Source organism: Haemaphysalis longicornis, unplaced genomic scaffold (assembly GCF_048455015.1).
Source record: "Haemaphysalis longicornis isolate Haplotype H1 unplaced genomic scaffold, Haemaphysalis longicornis Haplotype H1 scaffold_1, whole genome shotgun sequence".
NCBI lineage: Eukaryota > Metazoa > Arthropoda > Arachnida > Ixodida > Ixodidae > Haemaphysalis > Haemaphysalis longicornis.
Window position 1 is genome coordinate 338,061,451 of NW_027526203.1, and position 14,928 is coordinate 338,076,378.

A 14,928-nucleotide genomic window follows, 5' to 3' on the forward strand; every position below is an offset into this window, starting at 1 on the left:
CTACACAACAGAAGGCACAGATGACACTGCTCGCCACCTAGCGAGCTCCAAGTACAGCAATCTTAAATGTTTAAAAATGACCGATACATGACGCTAGAAAAAGGGGGTTGGGGAGGGGCAGCTACTAAGCATCACTATCAGCGGGCGCTTACGTACGTGACATCAAGGCGATTGCCTCTGTGCCTAACGTAGGAAACATTACGGAGGCCGCACATTGGCAAGCACAGATTGGGAAGAAACGGGGCCCAACAAAGCAACATCCTCTCCTTTGCGGGCATTGACAACGCAGAATACATGCAATAGACCACAGTGCAAGCATAACAAACGTGTACATAGACATTGCAGAACACATAGTACACTTCTCACGTGTCTATAACATTCGCGTGATCACAAGGCACAACTAAACTTAAACGGCTACTAAGTATTTATAACTCTGATCACAGAGCATGCAAGTAGGAAGGATGAACTTGTAGTCTGTTTTGATCACCAAAAGGGATGACTTAACGTCACCTCTGGTTTGTTATTTCGCCACATAAGGCCGTGTAAGTGCAACTTTTTATTAGTTCCAAGCTTCGCAAAAAGCAGTAGAATAGCTCACAGAACAGTTAGTCAGTCAGCGAGAACTTTATTATACACTAGTCAAAGAGGGAGCGTTAGGTGCACCCTCCCCTCCATCAGTCAGCCTGTATCCCTTGGGACTCGGCGGCTTCTAGGGAGAGAACGATGATCTTGTGCTGGGCTTCAAAGGTTCGGCTGAAGAGCAGGGTTTCCCAGGATACTAGGTTTCTATCCGGTTTGTTGTACGAAAGACACGTCCAGACCATGTGCACGAGGTCTGGACGTAGTTGTCGAGGTGGCCGTGTTTCTGCCCACCAAATTAAAAATGGTCCCCGGACAGCCTAAATTATGTTCGGAACATTTCCCTTCTTTTGCCTTTGCATTCCATACACTTGGTGGAATTCTTTAAAAGCTAAACAGGGACTTTATAGACTCGGCGGGTGGTGCGGAAAGCTCCGGTGGTGCGAAATTCTGAGGTGTACCCGCCGCGGTGGCTCAGTGGCTAAGGCGTTGCGCTGCTGGGCACGAGGTCACGGGTTCGATTCCCGGCCGTGGTGGCCGCTTTTCTGATGGAGGCGAAAAGCAAAAACGCCCGTATGTACGAGATTTCGGTGCACGTTAAAGATCCCCAGGTGGTCAAAATTAATCCGGAGCCCTCCACTACGGCGTGCCTCATCGCCTGCGTTGCGTCGGCGCGTTAAAACCCTACAATCAAATTCTAAGGTGTCTCCGCTTGACAAATGTCGACTTTGTGTCCGTTTTAATCGCGACGGCACCACACGTCAATAATGGAGAGAATTAACTGGCAGGGGCTACACCGGCGGCGCCGATCAGAAACGCCCGGCTCGAGAAAGCTCGCGTACGCGCATGCACGGCCGCAGTGCGCGACCACCTTGGCTTTTTTTCTAATTTTAGGCCGCAGCTGCTGCGGAAGCAGCTGAATAGACCCTATGCAATATGCACCCCACCATCTCACGTCGACTCCGGTAACTAGGCCCACGATTTTGGTACGGTCGTTTGAAACCGAAACCAAGTAGTAGCGGCGCCAAACATAGAAGGCGGGTATTGACCGCTCTTGGTGGTGGACTACAATGCCGGAGTATTGCTGCGTGCCGCAGTGCACGCAACGCGGAAATACCGGTCCAAATGGAGAAAAGGTAGTACGTGAATTTCCACGCTCTTGATCGAACTTTCTGACGCGAACTATGCCGGCGCGAGCAACCTTTGTGACACGCTGGGCGTGGTGCGCTGGGAGCGAATATTTGTCGTTGGTTCGCTAAGCGCGGGATTTCGTAGTCGCTGTCCGGATGAAAACATTCCGCCACCTTCCTACAAGGGGAACCCTGGGGTGATGCAAGGCATCTCACGGGGTTCAATTTGCGTTTCCGTTATGTTGGTTACCCAAATGTGGTTGAAGTGCCGAGCGCTCACCGCTTTATATGCGCGCTTGAAAGAGAGGAGACAGCGGAGGAAAGTTGCGCATGCGCACACATGCGCGCACAAGCGCGCCGGAGCACATGCGAACGTAGGCGAAGCGCGCCAGCTGTTCTTATGATAATGAGCCGGAGAGAGTGCATAACGCACAGCTGTCGGAGAGACGAACGGAGGAGAGTTTGGGCATGCGTAATGAGGAGTACGGACTACGCCGGTCAACGCGGGACAGGCCGAGTGTAAGAGATGCCTTGCATCTAAAATACAGCTGTGTTGGAGTTCCGTGGTCCAGCCTTTGTATTCTAAATGAAGCCTGAGCGTACGCCACCTATTTATGTGACTGACAGCGGCGCTCGAGCGGGGAAACAGTACCACACGTTGTCAAAATTAGGCTTTGTTTCTTCACTCGTCCCTGTGGCTCTGCGCCCGATTCATTTCATTGTTAAATGGTACCGCTTAGCCCCTACACGAGCCTTTATCTTACCTAGGGCTGTAAACAAAATTTTCTTGCGGCACTACGCCGTCACGGCGCGGTTGAAAATTTCCTCTGTGGCGGGCGCGCACAGTATGGGAGCATGTTGTTGGTTTCTTTTACGTTGCATTAAGCCGCGTGTCATTGCAGAAGTGGCGTAAACTGTTTCATGATGGTCTAACGTTGGAAAATTTGAGCTTTTGCACTTGGTTCCCGATTTGCCGGGCTGACAGGTTTGTTGTTACGTCAAGTTAACTTGTTGCCCATTGTCATTTCAGCCATGATGTATTTACTGTCGAACATTTTGCGACTAAAATACACACTCACTCCTCTAGTTAATCACATGCTACATGCATGCCTCCGACGTAATGATAGTGGCCATAGCTGTAGGTAGCTGAGGCAATTTTCAAGTTTTCTTAAAAAAAAAAAAAAAAAAACGGCCAGAGTTGCATCAGTCCGCCGCGCATCAGCTTGAGTGCTTTTGCTTTATTCTGTATCTACAGTGAAAAGCCCAGTAAATTAAACTACTTTGCTGATTTATAGCGCGTGCAGTATAGCAAACTGTGGATACAAATGGGGAAGCATTCGCGCACCCCTGCATGCCGCGGTCTAGTAAACACGACGTTGCCCAGCCTCTGCGTGTTCGCGAGATGACCCCGGCGTAATGTGGCTTGAATGCTTGCTGGTAGCTCATAGGTGACCCTTCAGGTGCCATGCCAGTCCCTGTTTCTGCCACTTTGGGGGGTGAGGTCAGTAAAACTGAGGCAAAAAACCCATTCCCAAGGCTACCAAGTTTTCTCCCAAGCACCTCCGCGGCACTTTGTTGCTGCTCGCATTGCTCCTGCACTCGACGTTCGTCGAACAGACGCATTGGCAAGGGAAGGGAGGGGCCATTTTCTCGTGGGTTTCTCCAGTCAATGTCTTGGACACTCGCTGGCTTGATGCCCTGCTGTCTCGGACGTCCCCACCGTTGTGGCAGCTCACTGCACGCAAGCTCCGGTGGCGCCTCTTTAAAACCTTGGGCTTGCAAGAGGACGCGTAGGTGCACAGCCGCCAGGATGTGACTACATGCTCCACTGCAACCCGCCGGGCAATCGCACGCTGCCTCACAATCGCCCCACTGTCCGTCTCAAACGTGAGGCACACAACATAGGGCCGGCCCCTTTTCTTCTGGGAGCGAAAGCAGCTGCTGAGCACATGGATGAGGCCCAACCTGCAAGAACAGAGAGAGTAACAGTAAATAGCACTCAGGGAAGAACAGGACTAGTCGGCTACAGTTTATGGTAAACGGACAGAGCAGAAAGCAGTGGCCGCAAGGAACAGACTCACAATGACCAGATTTTGTGTCTTGCTTAACACTGTTGCAAGGGCAATAATCTATACCTCAAACAGCAATGACGTCAAAATTGTCTTTCAAGTTCGAGCGTGCAAGTATCGCTCCATGGTTTGTTAATCTATTTTCAAGAGAAGGAAGTTTAACATTTATAAACCTCACCATGGGTAATGATACCAGTACCCGCCTAATCGTGTTCGTCATAACTTAAGCAAGCAATATTATGATTACCTGGAACTCACTTCCAAAACTTCTCGAGATAAACAGGTAAACATTCGGGCTATACCGACGGCCCATCGAATTTAAAAAAAAAATATTTTAGTTAAGTGAGTTCGAGCTAACGAGGTTTTACTGTATTATCTGTTCGGGCACACTGAAAACATGCGCTTTAGAAACAAGCATAACCACCCCACTGCCAAAAAAAGGAGGAGCCAGACACACAAACAGATTTTTGCGGCAGAACATGCGCAATAAATAATGAAACCACACACACAAAAATTCAAGGCATATGTGCACTTTTGTAGCTGACTTCGCCGCAAAGCTTAATTGCTTTGCGGCAAACGCACCGGCGGACGACCGTCTCGGAAAACGGCCGCAAACTTTCCGTAAACGTGTTCGCCAAAAATCATCCAGTAAATTCGATGTACAGCATTTGAAAATAACTAATCCACCCACTAGCGGTACGGTCTGGCGATTGTTGCTTTTTTCTTACAGGGTTACTGCAACAGGGTCCCCGCTACGCATTTGCATGGTAAACAACGGTGAACAGAGTGCTATACAAATGTTCATACCGGTTAACTCACGTCAAGAAAAAAACAAACAAGGATTTACTTACTGCGAGTCGCAGGTGTTGGTCCGCACCGATAAAGGCGACCAATAAGCCTCGGTGGCTACGTGGTATGCCCTGCTCCGCTGCCGCTCGGATGGGTATTTGGTGCGGCACCACGAGTGGGATGAGTCCTCAGACACAGTCGGAAGCGCAGACAAGTCCTTCGTCCACAATCCGTGGTCAGGACCCGGAACGCCGTCTAGTTTGGGCCATACCGCGTTACCGTCACCTACTCTTCCACAGTAAACAATACGAGACTTCCCGATCATCGCCCGTACCAATATGGCAGACGGTTTTGCTTACATCAGTGTTGCTAGATCACCAAACAATTTCGCATAAGGTTCTTGTAAGGTCTATTGCCGTTTGTGCCCGTGGCGGTGAGCCGTTGGGTGAGCGAACGCAGAGCGGCTATCGGTAGGCGCGCACCGCCGCTGCGTCATCGCTCGTCCGCTGCAGCGTCGTTCGGAATGAAACGTGTGATGTCACCGTTCTGCGACACGCTACGTGCGAGTGCACAGCGCCTACCGCGCTTTAGATTTCGCGCCGGGTTGGTACAGTTAGAGAATATAGTTGGTTGCTAGCGGCGGTGGTGGGATTTGCTAGAGCTGCTTTTATGATAGAGGGCCCTATTCTCGACTGCACAAATTCCCTGGAAATTTGGGAATTTGCCGAAAGTCTATTTTGATTGGCTTTCAATTTTGGTCACGTGCTTCCGGTTGACAAAGCGGTTGTGTGTGCTGTCGTCATTTTGACGTTTCATGACGTTTACTGGCACCAGTTCTGAAGTTTGCCTATTTATCTTTACTGAAAGCGCATAATTCTTGGCCGGCATTGAAAAAACTAGACTAAATGAACCGGACGTGACAACGTAAGCCTGTATTTGCTATTCAACAAGAATACTGCTTGTAATACCTACTACTATGTGGTTCGGGTGAAAAGGAAAGGAAGTGCAATGGGATATTATTGAGCCCAACGGGGGGCTCACCTGCTTGTAATACACACCCTCTCTGTAATTGGCTGAGAAGGCATGACGTAATTTAAACAGTTGGCGGGAGCGATCACGTCGTGCATTGGCAACTTCAGCGTGCGTAAAAGTGACGTAATGTTACGTAACAGCTTGAAAATGGCGGCTGTTTTTGTCGCAAAATAGGGCAACAACATGGAGGAAAGAATGCTCAGGAGAGGCCCCTAGCATCCCAATGCATTGCGAAAAGTGTGGAGGAAGTGACGTCATTTTTCTTGAGCTCACAGCATAGAGATAACATACTGACTCACAGATAGCGTTGCCTAGTTTTTTACGGCTGCGGCGGCTAAATTTGGCCAAACGCCACAGACAATTTTTTACGGCGCTTTGACTCTAGCTGCCTCGCCACGCTTGCAACACAGCGCAGTCGCTACGGCAAACGTTTTTAGATTAGGTCAGTTTGAAAGCGCCATCTATGAAAGTGGGTGATAAACAAAATAGCCAAACTGCTGAGGAACCAAACTGCCCGAACATCATTGTACAATTCAAGAGCAGGTCAAAGTGCGACTCCTTGCTTTCCAAGGCAAGAATTGCTAGGCTACCAATGAATGACACTGGCTTTTCAGCAGACACACCGGTGTTTGTGAATGAGCATCTTTGCCCTGCTCCGAAGAGGCTGCTAGGCACGGCTATTGCCAAGGAAAGGGAATGTCAGGGACACTTCGTCTGGACAAAGGAGGGGCGACTTCTTGCCAAAAGAAATGAACAGTCCAATGTCATTCATATGAAAAGTGAACGAGGCATCGATATGATTGCATAATGAAACATAATAACCTTTGTTACCATCGTAACCATCATGGCCCTACGGTGCAATGATGTCAGCAACATCATTGATAATAATTGGAGCATAGGAATCAAATGCTTTCACCTAAATATACGTCCCGCGAGAAATAAGGAGGAGCTCCTATGTATCAATTTAAAGTAATTTAATTTTACTTTTGACGTAGTAAAGCTTGCCACAACTTGGTTTTCATCAGAGTACGACGTAATCAGAGATGCACATTATAGCCCATTTTATTTAAACAGACACCACAAATGACGTGGGGGTGCGTTGCTCAACATAAAAAACGGCTTTTAATGGGATATTCTCGAACAGTTCTCATTTTCTTCCGACGATATTGAGTGTTCATCTTCTAGAAGTCGTGATACATGTTTGTAGTAATGTATCGCCCACCCGATGGTAGCATTGATAGCTTTATTAATGGTCTTGAAAGTGTTTTAAACTACGCAAGTCAAAATGATATAACATTACTCCTGTGAGGCGATGTCACATAAAAATTCTAAAACCTTCATCCTCGCAACATAAATTTGAAACACTGCTGTTATCAAATGGTTTCGGTCAACAGATCAAAACTTCTACGCGTATTACAACAAATACGCGAACATTACTGGATGCTTTCACCTCAAACATTCCCACTGACGAAATAATTACAGGTGTGCTTGCATCAAGCATCAGTGATCACTTACCGATATTTTTGCTCTAAAAAAAAACCTACAAACTGTAGAAAACTTGAGTCCAAACTTAATATACAAATTCAAAATGTAAACAGCCGCAGTTTAGAACCCTTTCATTCGACCATCGCTGCAATGAATTGGGACAAAGTGTACCAATCCTGCAACCACGATAAAGCATATGAGGAGTTTTGGGGCTTCTTTAGGGAGGCATACTCGCAATCTTTTCCTCTAGGTAACATTTGAAATCCTACGAAGGAGCGTAAGTCCTATATTTCAAGCGAATGCTTGAAAATGATGAAACGGAAAGATGAACTGTACACGGAATTTTCTAAAAACGCGTAAACCAGCTGACTGGGAAATATGTAGTAATTATAGAAAAAAACAAATACCTTAATTCGGAATACGAGGCAACAGTGTTCCTATAATAACTTTGAACTAGGTTGTAATCAAACGCCACACAAAGTCTGGAAAAAAATAACCAACTGCTAAATAGCGTCCCCAACAAGCAACGCATAATGCAATTGACAGTAAACAAAGAAACGATTAGTGGCACTCATTTGGCTAACTCTTTCAACCAATATTACACAAATCTTGTTACCAGCTCTCAATCCCCTTAGGCTGCAAATGCTGTCACCAGAAGAGATGCGAGTCTGTTTCTTCTGCCCACATCTGAAACCGAGGTAGGCTTGACATATAAATCTTTTGTAGATAGCTCAGTACGCGACATAGAGAACTTTCAAATCGAACCGGTCGATTATGTTTTCGATTTAATTGTAACTCCAATTTAGCACGTATATAATCTTTCTCTCACGATGGGGATTTTTCCAAAGAAATGGAAGCGTCGAGAGGGACTACTATTTACAAAGGTGGCGACAGAAATTCTGTAACAAATTACCGCCCGATCTCTATTCAAGCGGTATTTTCAAAAGGGTTGGAGAAATTATTGCACACTATAGAATAACAGGTTTTGCCGATAAGTTCAATTGGATTATTCCGGAATGATTTGGGTTTCGTAAACACAGATCTACAGAGCTTGCCCTTCTTACCAAAAAATAATTCACTTTGAAAGCGCTTGAAAAAAAAAGTTGTAGCTGGAGTATACACAGATTTTTCAAAAGCGTTCGATCGCCTAAATCATGTAACTCTACTGGAAAAACTAGAACTGCATGACGTACGAGGTGTTCAACTGAAAAATCCGCATTTACAAAATCGTACGCAAGTAGTCTCAATTGGTAAACACTCATCGGATTCTCGGCCATTGTATGCGGGCGTCCCTCAGGGAAGTATTCTTGGATCCCTTCTATTTAACATTTACGTCAATGACATTACTAAAATTAGCCAGGCTCTTAGTATGTCATATACGCAGCTGATACCAAACTTTTATTTTCGAGCTCTAATTGCCAAACCCTTGGATCTGAGATAAACAAAACGCTATCAGAGTTGCATGGTTGAAACGTGATGAATCCCTTGGAAATTAACACTAAAACGCCGAAGTTGTTCTCTTTTTCTTTAGGCAGTGAAGAGCGCATTCCTAAACGCAAATATTAGTCTTGGCAATGAAACTATAGAAGTAGTGCATTCTTTAAAAACACTTGGTGTACTATTCAACACAAATATGTCTTGGAATGACCATGTCAGCAATGTAATTACGTGCATGTCGAGAATTGTTGAAATACTAGCTAAGTTTGAGTATTTTTTGCCACCTGCTGTTAAACTGCATATCTACAACTGGTTGTTTATGTCTCAGTTGAATTACTGCTTTCTTCTGTGGGGAAACACGACCAAAACAAACCTAAATCGAATACACGTGTTCAAAAAAAATCAATAAGACATATAGCTGGCGTAGAGCATAATGCACCTACAATAAACCTATTCACCGAACTCAATTTGATTTCAGTTCACTAACTTTAGAACTTCAACTTAGCAAAAAATACAGATCTCAATTATCATCCCCATGACACTTTTATAACATCAATTGCCTACCTAAATGCAAAAGCATACAAATACCCAACACGTCCACAAGAGATATGGACTGTACCTTTTTCGCGTTCTACCTTTGGAAACCAAATGATTCCACACACTTTGCCGGCCTTGTTAAACCACCTTGTCGCCAATGAGATTACTACTGAGGATGCAAACAGCGTTGTCTTAAAAAAGGTCTTCGTTACAACAGAATGATTTCTGAAAAACTGTGTATAATAATGCAAAAAAAGATGATTTTTTGTTAAAAGATTCCCGTTGATGCCCGTTGCCGTCTGTAACCGGGGCTCCGACTTCGTCAAATAAATTAATTTCACTTTTTTTCCAAGCGTTCCGTTTGTCGGAAATAAACTTTTATTTTGTATCTTTATCTAACCAAACGGCCGTCTGCGAGATGGTAGCAGCCCTGGACAGCAGGCTATCTTTAGTTTTAAGGCCCTGCTCTGGATACGTCAGTGTCGACGTCACGAGAACACATGACTTAGCAGGCGAATTAAATTTTGGCTTTAAAAGATTAATTTCCAAGTGAACAATGCATCGTTGGCTGCCGGACATGCGCTGAGGGCACTATAAAACATTAAATCTTGCGAATAAAACAAACTTCTATTTTGTCTGCCGGCTCCTTCAAAGCGTGTGGCTACGAGTGGGGACAACATACAAGAAAGGTTGGCAAAAACGCGTCTTCGGGATTTTGGCAAACTCCGCTCTATACACCGCAGACACCACTGCTAAATATTTTACTGGTTGCAACACATAAATTTACACGAGAAAGAATATTTTCGTCGTAGTAAATGCAGCAAGAAAATGTGACACTCTGAAAAACCGGCTCCGAAAGGTGGCACACTCTCTCGTATTGAACACCGTTTTCAGCTTGAGTGGGGAAGTCGGAGAAATGCCACTGGGGACTTGAGCGTTGGCAGACGATTGCAGTTTCATTTATTTGAAAAAGATTTAAGAGTGGTTACCTCTCTGGTGCGTTTATATATTTCCCACAAAGGTGAATTAATCCCATAATACGAGCACATTTTCACCGTCCGTTCGAGTTTGTCTTAACGGCATTCTACTGTGCCTCTTTTCATCTCACGTACAGTTAAAAGTACGTTGCCGCCGGCTTCCGCACGGCTCACTGTAATGGTTGCCAGTATTCGTTTTGGCGGCATACGCAAGGCTGGTAGATCAAAAAATATCGCTTTCAAACGTTCTAGGCCCTGTAAGGAAAACCGTGTCCGCTCAAGGGGCATGAAGTGACGCCCTTCCAATTGGATGAAGAGCGTATAGTCGACAAAAATCGGTGGCCTGTCCCCGCTTAACGTCTAACTGCTACGCTGACACACATGCGCGCGCGCACACACACACACCCACACACGCGCACACAAACGCGCGCGCGCGCACACGCACACGCACGCACACACACACACACACACACACACACACACACACACACACACACACACACACACACGCCCACACACACACACACACACACACACACACACGCCCACACACACACACACACACACACACACGCCCACACACACACACACGCCCACACACACACACACGCGCGCGCGCGCACGCATGCACATATATACATGCATGCAAAGAACACGCGCACGCACATGCACACGCACGCGCACTGTTCGCCAGGTTATCATATACCCATGATCGTGCAACCAAGCCTACCTTTACGTAAAAAGCCGCCCGCATCTTCCCACGGGGGGAACTTGAGTAAATGCGTCGCATCTACTCGAGTCAAGCAAAGCGTCACGTCAAGCGAAAGCCAAGCAAAGACGCCCTTGACTGAATTCCGAACGCGCGCTCCGCCGCTTATATACGTTGAGGGGACTGCGTAAGCCGGTCCCAGTCGACGACGTTGGCGTACTTGTAAAGCGGCGTGGACTCTAGGTGTTTGAGCCAAGCGCGGATGTTGCTTCGCCGGAGAACGGCACACCGGTTATATGCGCAGCGCGCCCGAAGGCGAGGAAACCGCGGAAGAGAGAGTACTGCACATGCGCCGGTCCCAGCGCGTCGGCCGCGGCTATGACGCAACGTGCCGCGGCTATGACGCAACACAATCCAACACAATCCACTTTAATCCAATCCAATCCAATCCAATCCAATCCGAATCCAATCAAATCCAAGCCAAGCCAAGCCAATCCAATCCAAGCCAAGCCAATCGAATCCAATCCAATGCCCCTCGCGAGAGAGTGTTCGCTATCGCCTCGACTCGACGCGCATGCGCAGTGAGCGTGCGGACTACGACTACGGACGTCAACGCGGGTGACATCGTGAGTTACTGAAATGCTCTGCATTTAAAAATCGGTTGAGTTGTGTTTCGAGCTCCGCAGCCTTTCCTCTTCCTAAATGTTCGCCTAAATGTATCCGTTGCCCGTCTTCTCACTCCAATTACAACGAAGTGAGCTACGCTGCCAACCCTGAGGTGAAAACTTTTCTGCGATAACATCAGTAAATCCCCAGAAGACCAACTTTAACCAAATGACTCTTCGACAATGCTCATTAACTGGCTATGCATTTCTGAAAGAGATTGTCAAGTGCGTTAGCCGAATGAGGTGCTTTATTGCTGTCTTCCTGGATATGGATATAGTACCACTAGTACTGCTTGTAGTTTTTTATATGCTGTGCGTTCTACGAGCTGTTTTATGTCGAAGAACACCAACCAAAATTAATAGGCGTAGAGTAGTGGTTATAAGGCACTTGTTTGTCACCGCGTGTCCCTGGGTTCGATTCCCGTTACTGCCAGAGACACTGTCATTGGCCAATCCCGTTGAGTGAGCATCTGACCAGTATGGAAGACATTCGCAACCCCGTACTGAGCTACTTCGAATCAGTATTATGGTAGCTTCATGGAGTCACAACACAAACACGATGCAGCAGTAAAGTATCGTCAAATGACGCCATAACGCTTTCGCGTTCAAGGAACGTAAGCAGACCTAAGTGCACTTCAAAAGCTACATATAGCGTGTCGTTCAATTGGGACGTCGTTCAGCGCACGTCGCAGAAGAATCTCCTTATAGACGCATACGAAATCCGGTTACTCCTTAATTAAACGAGCCATGAAGACAAAGTACAAGTTTCCTTTATTCGAAAGATTGGCGTTTCATATTGTCCCCAACGCTTGTCCGGCAGCAAACGATAGTATAGTCACTAAGAAATTAATCAATTTATGTTAAAATTTTGATTCTCCCGCCAAAACCTGTGTTTCGTGAGGTCGTCTGCGATGACGTCAGAAAAGCAGGCCTTGAAGTGAACGCAAACACGGCACTAGGCATCCAGCTAACTACAGAGCCTTGTTTACCGTCAGTCCTCCCAGATGGCGCTAATATACCGCGGCTGACATTTGCCCGCCTTTGCTTTGTTTTTGACCGTATTTGCGCCTGGCTTGTTTTTATTACGGTAGAATGTAATCGTGTTGTGAAACATGGGGTATACTCCACAAACAGGGTCACGTTAGACAATGTCGCTTACGCTTATCTTCCTGTGTTGTGTCAGACAACCCGAGAGCGCCACACTGCTGTGCAGCTATGACAAGCCAAGTGTTCGCAGTACCAATAACCGCACGTTTTGGTACTTCAATGTTTACGTGTACTTTCGTAGCTTCCATGCTTATCCCACCATTCTTACTTCTATAAAATGAATATATGCTTTACATTTAAGCGCAAATATCTCGTGAAGGAAGATTATAAGCCCTGGATAACTTGAATTTGCTTTTGACGGCCTCCGCCAATCGCAGAGCTGTCTGGTATGACATCATAGGTTCTGTTGCGGGAAATGAGCTAGTGAGTCGCATGCCCATTGCCGTTTTTCCTAATTATGAAGCTTATTTGAGCGAAGTTTACGTTAAAACTGGTGTCACTATGATTCTAACGAGGGAATCTTTCGAATGAACCAAAGTAGTGTTTTGTCTTCGTGGCTCCTTTAAGCTCGATCACCATGCATATGTAAAAGCAGAGTGGAAGCTTCGTACGCGTAGGTAGGAACATACGAAGTATTTCTGGGCGTGTTGCTTTAAATTGCTTTTTAAAGCGATATAGAGCAACACGGGGCCACGAGGACAAGATTTAACCATATTTTATTAAAAAAATAAACAGCTTTGGCAACTCTTTCCACTACATTCCAACCCTAAAGGGCGCTGTTCTCACTAGAAAAAATATTAGAAATATTGAAAATACTTTCAAAACTCGCGTTGCACAGATTAATCGGCGACGTAATAGGGAAACACTACAAACCGATTAATCACGTGGTTTATTCCATGTTAGTATTCAAATGGTACGATCAAATGGAAGTAGAGGCACCACTACAAGCCCACGGTCATTTTCTTGGCGTTGGCTTTGGTCGGTGAGTGCCACACATCCGAAGTCCCTGTGACGCCATAAGGGCTGGGTTTAAAAGAGGCCGGTGAGTTCATCTTCGTCTGTGACTTCATCTGTGTGATGAGTGATCATACGACTTCATCTGTGACCGTACGACCTGACGGCCTTCACCATCATAATCCTATCGGCCAGCATTGGGTGGTGCTGATGAACGAGAAGGAATACAACGTGCGCGAGGAGGGCGAAGACTCCAGAAGACTGCGCGGGACCTTGTGACAGAAGGCAGCCACTGCTCTGACCTGCAGGCAGATCTGTGCGCCGGGAATAGCAACTCGAGTAAGAGCCTCAACAGGACATCTGTGTTCGAGCCACAGTTGAACCCCAGGTCGAGCCTTAACAGGAAATCCGTGTTCGAGGCACAATACGACCCCAGGTCGAGCCTCATTAAGACACCCCTGCCATAACTTCCACCGGACCTGAGTTCGAACGTTAAAGGGGCAATGAAGAGAAAATACAAGTTTGTTTTATCCGAAAGATTAGGTTTTTATAGTACCGCCAGCGCTTTTCCGGTAGTAAGCGATGCTTTATTCACTGATACGTTATAAAAATTCAAATTCTACAGCAAAATAGTGTGTTTCGTGACGTCAGCAATGACGTATCCAGGGCAGGTATTTCAAAGGACCCAAAAGTATGTCGGCTATCTTGCTGCAGCGAACGACGAAACGTGTTTCGTTACATCTTTTACCGTCCGTCATCTAGATGGCGCCACAGTGCCACTCGGGCCCACTGTTAAGCACTCGCTTTGTTTTTGACCGGATTGGCACCTGGCTTATTTTTGTAATGGTTGATATTAATCGTGTTGGGAATCATTGGGTAGGCTCGACAAACACGGTCACGTAAGACAATGTCGCTTATGCCAGTTGGTGAGTGTCGTGTGAGACAACACCAAAGCACCGGACTGCTTTGTGCTATAACAACCATAGCGCTCGCAGTACGCACTCGTGCTTCTATGTTTACGGGTGCTTTCACAACTACCGTTGTTACCTAACCATTATTACTGCTATAAAAAGAATATGCATTAAATATAACCACAAATAGATAGTTCTTCAAGCGTATAAGCCCCGTCGAAGTTCCATTTGCTTTGCCGCCGCAAGCCAATCGCAGAGTTGCCCACAATACGTTATATGTTCTCGTGCGCGAAATAAGCTAAATTATATATTGCTTATTCTAGAGAAGCCTGCGTTAAAAGTGGCGTCAGTATTATTCCCACGAGGCAACTTTTAGAACGAACCAAACTTGCATGTTGTCTTCATGTCCCTTTAACGCTGCCCGAGCTCGAACATTCATGTCGAATCTTCCCGCTACCCGAAGATGATCCTCGGAAGGACTCGAGGTCGAGCAACAGAGGGACCAGAAGTCGAGTGCCAGCAGTAGACCCCGTGTTCCATTTACGCCCTGACCCTCTACCTCGCACGATGTCCTCATCCGTAACGCGCGGCCTCGGCCGCGACGCGA

The 14,928-nt window shown here is 46.4% G+C and overlaps 1 protein-coding gene across 2 annotated transcripts in view; it reads left to right on the forward strand.

Annotated features, from left to right (window-relative positions):
• LOC144152907 (zinc finger CCHC domain-containing protein 24-like) overlaps positions 1-14,928 on the forward strand; it is a 349,875-nt gene that overhangs the window by 239,456 nt on the left and 95,491 nt on the right. The window lies entirely within an intron of this gene.